This window comes from Triticum dicoccoides, chromosome 2B (genome assembly GCF_002162155.2).
Source record: "Triticum dicoccoides isolate Atlit2015 ecotype Zavitan chromosome 2B, WEW_v2.0, whole genome shotgun sequence".
Taxonomy (NCBI): domain Eukaryota; kingdom Viridiplantae; phylum Streptophyta; class Magnoliopsida; order Poales; family Poaceae; genus Triticum; species Triticum dicoccoides.
The window spans coordinates 413257111-413263997 of record NC_041383.1 but is presented as its reverse complement, the minus strand read 5'-3'; the positions used below and the strand labels follow the sequence as shown (position 1 = coordinate 413263997).

Below are 6887 nucleotides of genomic sequence, written 5' to 3'. Positions count from 1 at the left end.
TTCCTTTTGCTTGAACTTTTACAATTTGAATTTCTGTCATTTCTTTTATTCCGAACGGACCACCATTTTTAACTTGTACTGATCAATATTTTAAATTAAAATATTGAACTTATAGAAGTCAACCTTTTTTTTCATTTGGTTTCCCGTTCGAACTAATGATGTTGCTAGCTCCGAACTTGAATAGCTTATCTAGTAGAGGTAATTGGATTTAAAGAAAATAAAATGCTATGTTTGTTTTACGAACTTTTTTGCAACAAAGTTTTGGACATGTCACTATTTGCAACTTGAACTTTTTCTTGATGAACTTTATATTGTTTGAAGTTTTCATAATGTTCTCTTTTTTCCGGACCTCTTCTTTTCATGATTCCAAACTTTTCACTTTTTTATCTTTGAACTTTCTAGATTCTTTGTACCTCAAACCTCGTCAATTCTTCTCTGAATGCCTGACATTCCTTTCTTTTCTAAATTTCCAAAAAAATGGTTTTCTGTAACTGTAAAACTTTTTATTTGTGAACTTATGTTTTTTCTACCATGTACTTGCCTACATTTTTAAACAAAACATGATACCATCAGCTTACGAAAATACAAAGAAATTCACAAAGAGTACATCTCTTAGGAAACTAGCCTTGTAAGTTGTACTGATCTACATGGAACAAAGTGTTATGAAGAGTACTACAAAGATTACTATAAGATTTGTGAACTAAAGGCCATACATAAGTTGTACTGATCCACATGGGAAGATTTGCTACGTGCACCTTATGGAATCATAGAAGATACCATTTTTTTCATCTTTTTTATGCCATAACTACACATCAGCAAGTCAAGCAGTGCCACCTCTCGACATAGTCTCCTTTGCGCTAGTTACCAGTCTTGTTCCTTGGCGAAGCCTCAATTCCTATAAGATCAAAAGGGCAGGCATGAGAGAAAGATAAATGGAACACTACTTGTGCAACATTTCGATAAAAAAATTCCTGTGTTTTGCTACAGATTACATTACTTGAGAATTTTTTGTCTGTTTTCAATTTTATGTCACGGAGAACTAGTAAGTTCTACTACTGGTATAGGCCAAGTTCAAGAACTTTGCTGGCAACAAACTATGACAGTTATCCAGCGGCACCAACAACCAGAAAATGTTTTTTCCTGAGAACACACATCACAAATTTTGAAATGCATCAGTACACACACATTTTCATTATTCAGAAGCAATCAAACATGCTAAATAGTACTCATGTACTTACTGGAACCACACATATTATAAAATATTAATCATGTACTTACTGGTACAGATCAAATTTGTCACTTGGGAAATTAAGCTCTCCAAAACATACTAAACTCTCTTTTCTACAGTTTTCAGTTCACATGTGCAGCATGAAAGGAAGAAGTAACTGACCGTCAATAGCACTCAGCGGTATATTATTCAACATTAGATGGGAACTTGGACGAGGCGTGGTGCTCTACTCGAACGGCGCCCAGTGCTCAACTTGGACGGACAAGGCTGCCGTGCGCTCGGAAGATTCCGCACCTGCATAATTACCATAAGGTAATTATGGCTATCTCCCCTGTCTTCAGATGGCGGCACTACAGGCCAGCAGTTGCTGCTCCTCGAACCAAAGGGAGAGAGAAAGGGCAGGCCTATGGCTGAGCACAATGTCAACTTGATATTCATCAGTACTAGTATGACTGGACAAGAAAGTATTTAATTTTGAGCACTAAATGAAATCCGGATAGTCTAGTGAAATTGCAATATGGAGCTTTAGTCACCTTCCCACGACAAAGAGTGAAGCATACAAAGTAGTACTGTGCATTTTTTAAACACTCGACTAAAACCATAGCTGCTGTAGGCCCGTTGTCGTTCATGATTGTCTTTGTGATTACTTGAATGGGTAGCCAAGGTGCTGATACTAAAAAAAATGCATGTCTCAAATCAATTGAGACCAAGCTTCACTTCATTCCCCCCCCCCTACGTTACACTTTCTGTTTCGGGTATAAAATTGTACTTACCAAATATTCTCTTCTAGATGGATTGTATATGAATTTAGATTTGTAACAACACACGCACCGAACTTGCACAATTTTTCGTTGAACTTATCTAGATGATATATCAAAACTTGCAGAATTTTGAAACTTGAACTCCGAACTTATTGTATCCTCGAGTCTGAACTGATGCAATCATATAAGAATTTCAGGCATTGTGACCTGTAGCTCTCAAAAAGGCTAATTCATTTTTGCACGGCTATACCAAAAAAAGCGGAAAAATATTTGGTTCTCATATGCATTTTGACAAGCACCTATAGAGCATTAAGTTGTGCACAGAATAAGCACAAGATTGAATTAAGCAGCATCAAGGCACAAGTGAAAATTAGTGGCAGCATCAGCTCAAGTTGCTCCTCTCGTTTTGTGCTCCTATTTTTCATATCAAACGAGAGTACATGTCCACAAACATAATTTTTCAATAAAGCTCCACAAAATCAAGTACAGCTTCTGCCAAAGTACTAATAGAAACCCACACCTTTTCACGAAGCCACACTTGAACTCTCTCTACGACAATCTTCGGACTTATGCATGTAGATGAATTAAACTTTACACCATTTCACATCCTTTTCTTCTACTTTGTTTCCAGAGAGTGGGAGAATTTAGGACATTGCAAATATTATCTATAATATGCCCAGGTAGTGTGGTCTGAACTGAACTTTACCTGATCAATGATTTTCTAGATCCATGTGTGTGAATTTTTTGTTTAGCATACTGCTGTATTTTTTCTATGGAATTGCGAGTGCAGTGTGCACACATATAGTTGATTTATCCCTTCAGCTAACTGAATTCACTATTTATATTGAACTGTGACAAATGTTGTTTTGCTAGCAAAATTTGAATAGAAAAAACCTACAAAGGTGTACGCATATATAGCAAATCCTATATAAACACATTTGTTTTGCTTCATGCAGAGCAGCAACGAAGTGAGATCGAGAGAAAAAGGAAGGTTGGGGTGCTGACCATTGGTGTCGGCGGAAGAATTGCAAGCAGAGCTGGGGAGCAGAATCAGAGGAGCGGCGGTGCGTTGGGTCCCTGGGCGGCAGTGGGGCGCAGGAAGCAAGTACTGACGGTGGTGGTTCCTGGGAGAAGGGGGCGTCAGTTCGGTGGCAGCTGATTGATGGAGGTCGGGAGGCGGGTGGCGGAGCTCGAGCAAGTTGACACAGCCACGCGCTGGATGAAGGGGAGGTCCCCGCGGCGCGCTAGGGGAAGGGGGAGGTTGCGGTGGCAAGATGGAGAGGTCGCGGCGACCCGGAAGGAGGAGGCTGGCTGGGTGATGGAGGACGACGACAGACGCGGCAACATCGCAGAGGACGGCGGCGGTAGTGCGCGGGTAGGGAGGGGCCGGCGGCGGTAGCGCGCGGGTAGTGAGGGGTGGGGGTCCGGCGCCGGCAGCATGCGGGTAGTGAGGGGCGGGGGTCCGGCGCCGACAGTGCGCGGGTAGTGAGGGGCCAGGGTCCGGCGCCGGCAGCGCGCGAGTAGGGATGGGCGGCGGTCAGCGCCGGCAGCGCGTGGGTAGGGAGGGGGTGGCTGAGCGTCTAGGTATATAAGGTTCGGTCCACGACGGTGGTTTGTCCAGATCCAATGCGTATATAGGGGCAGATGGTAACAGAATAATATTCTGTTACCGGTAACAGAATAGTTATATATATATATATATATATGGGAAACGGTACCGACTTGTTACTTTAATACGTTGGCAAGAACTTGTTAGTTTTACTAGTTCATGTGTAATTAAATACGTTACCAAAACTGATTAGTTTTACTAGTTTGATGTTAGTTTCCTATGGCTCTTGCAACACTTTATTTATGATTGCTAACATTCAAGTTTGTAAGATCCAACTGAAACTCTGTTGGCACAACAGGTATGTTGTCAGAAACATCCTTGTTTACGTGGTTTGCTAATGTAACTTGTTGCTGAAATCATCTTACCAACTTCAAGTTTTCAGGATCCAATTGGAAGTCCAATTGCACAGCAGGTATATTTTCAAAAATATATTTGTGTAATAGGTTTGCTGGTGCAACCGGTTGCTCTAATCACGTTACTAGCTACTCAAATTTTCAGGATCCAAGAGAAACTCCAATGCCACTACAGGTACCTTTCGGAAAACTTGTTTATTTAACTGCCTTGCTGCTACAACCGGTTAAAATGATGTTAATAACTACTTTTCAGCATCCAATTGAAACTCTTTAATTCCTTATTTGTTTAACTGGTTTGCTGTTATAACTCCCAATTGAGATGTTTTGCTAACTTCAACCTTTTGGAATCCAATCGAAAGTTTAATGGCAAAACAGGTTAGCCCAAGATCAAAGAGCGAGGTCCCCATGGATGTTGTATCATCCCATAGCAGTGGCACCGGGCCAATCGTGCATCATGAATTGCCAACTGCTGATGCTCTAGAGGCTACACTATTGGTAGAAAGAGATTCTGCTTCTACACTTAGAGACATGTTGAGGAAGCAAACAACACAATCACAAGCAGTACTCAAGACAACCATTAAATATTTGGTGGATTTCAAAACAAAGAAAGCTGAGAATGACCGCATTGTTAAGGTCATGAAGGAAAAAAGGAAATTAAATTCCCACTTGGTAAATCATGGGTGAAATATTCTTTCTATCGTTGAATAACCTTTGTGTTGTTTGTTCATATAATAGAACAAACCATTTGTTTTAGAGATCATGTAATAATTGTTTTTTGTTTTTTTGGGTCGTAATTTTTTTGAGCATATGTCTGTATTAATTGATAAGACTCTGAGACATTTCATTTTGATTCCGGTGCCAGACCTACAAATATGACAATTGGGTTGAATGTGCATTCAGCAATAATAGTAGTATAAATGGTCCTTAAGTGGAATGCATCTGAAAGGGCCGAGATGTTGTACTAGCTTCGCTAAAAATGGATGCTCTTCTAGCAAAAAAAGTACAGCGGACTGGCTTATGTATGTTAGTTGATATTATTGATCCATATACTCTATAAGTGTTTATATGCCTGTTAGTTTTGTACTTTATTGGTTGATTGACTTGGTATTTTGTATCTTGAGACATCGCTTGTGTGCATATCTAAATGGGAGTACACATTATGCTGCGTGTGACACTTGAGATGGACATAAAGTGGTTTCAAATATTCGAATTCACCTTAAACTGGATTCTAGCTTCTGAATTCGAGTATCGGCACTTCTAATAAAAACGCATAGAATGATTTATAAAGATTCGTATAGGAATACAGAGTGGATTTGAATTTAGTTGCAAGGGTAAACGTGGATGCTTATTGTCCCAAAATTCGGAAGAAGCGGCAAAATGTCCACTCCCGCATCGGCTGCCCGAAGCCAGTGTTTGGGAGATGAAAATTATTGTCTACCCCTTACATGGACAATGCATCTGCCCGATTTCCACGGCTCTCAATAGGGGTAGGTTTGTAACTTCAACTAGACGTGACACGACCGCCTCTGAGCCCATTCCGACAGGTGGGAACCAAACATGGGCGGCAAAACACATTTGATTCAGGCGTGTCCGAAAGACACCTATCTCTCCCTCCATTTGTCCATTCATACACGGAGGGCGGCAAAACACATTTGATTCAAGCTCGTCCGAAAGACACCTGTCTCTCCCTCCATTTACCCATTCATACACGGTGGGCGGCAAAACAAACTCGACTCGACTGAAATCGATGTAGGCAAATATTTTCATTAGTGGCAGGTTCGTAACTTCACTCAGACGTGACACAACCTCCCTACCTGTCAGCTCCGTTCATACATCGTGGGCGCCAACCATGGGCGCCAAAACACACTCTCCTCGCCCGAAATTGCTCTGGGCAAATATTAGGGAGATGCGAGATTACTGTGCTATCCCCAATCAATGTGACTTCCAAATTTTAAATGGGGGCTAAGTTTGTAACTTTCCCATATTTCACACAGGCGCGTCCCAAAAACATGCTTCCCTGTACCTCTCCCTCCATTTTCCCATTCATACACCGTCCGCGCTAGAACACCATCCCCACACCAGTCTCCTCCGTCTGCCACCCCATCTATCGCCGCCACCCTCCACCCCGTCCATCGCCACTGTCCTCCACCATGTCGGATCTCCTACCAAGACCGCGTTGTCCACTTCTAGAGATGGTCGTTTCTCATCCACGGCGATGGACCAGGAGCCTTGCATCGCGTCCTCTCACTTCATCGGCGCCATCGTCTTCTTTGTCGGGGCCGCTCACACAACCTTCTCGTCCACCGCAACGGGACTTGTCCCCCGATGCACCCGTCTACCGTCGCACATCTGCTTCAATGCCACGGACAGCCATCACACCCCCGATGCCTACACGGCACCGCAAGAGAGGTGGTACTTCATATCTGCTCAACTTTTTGATCTTGACTGGAAAATTGATTGTAACTTGGTTACTGTACTTTCTTTTCAGCTCTTAGAATTTAGTTCTTAGTTCGAAGCAAACAATGGATGGTAAATAGCATTTCTGCGGTTTGCAGCTTTAAATCTGCCATGGCACAGTCATAATAGGGTTTAATTGATCATGTTGGTTCCGTGGTGGTTTATTTAATAGAAATCGGAGGGGAAACCCTCTTTTGCTCCAAAAAATGCTTAGGGTTTCCCCCTTTTATGATCAGCATACGTGCTTCGTGTCATAATAGCACTGCTCCACCCATCAAGCTAAACAAGCTTAGTTGTTAAAATAATAATCTGATATTATTAAAATAGAGTCATTTAATTGGTCAGCTAAATGTTCCAAATTTAGTTTCGAAAATGCATGTACGCCGCGTGGGTGTCTATCTACAGGGTGCCCACGGTGGGCCGCGGTCCACCCTAGGATTTTGGGTCGGCCCAGGCCCCGATTCCCCTTTGTTCTGCTG

General features: G+C 42.2%; 1 long non-coding RNA gene across 1 annotated transcript; it reads right to left on the bottom strand.

The window, feature by feature from the left end:
- Nucleotides 1-569: 569 nt before the first annotated feature.
- Nucleotides 570-3411, bottom strand: LOC119367782. The gene is made up of 3 exons (XR_005176433.1): nucleotides 2995-3411; nucleotides 1391-1638; nucleotides 570-895 (listed from the first exon to the last, which is right to left on the bottom strand). It is a non-coding gene; the product is annotated as an uncharacterized LOC119367782 (long non-coding RNA).
- Between the last annotated feature and the right edge of the window lie 3476 nt (nucleotides 3412-6887).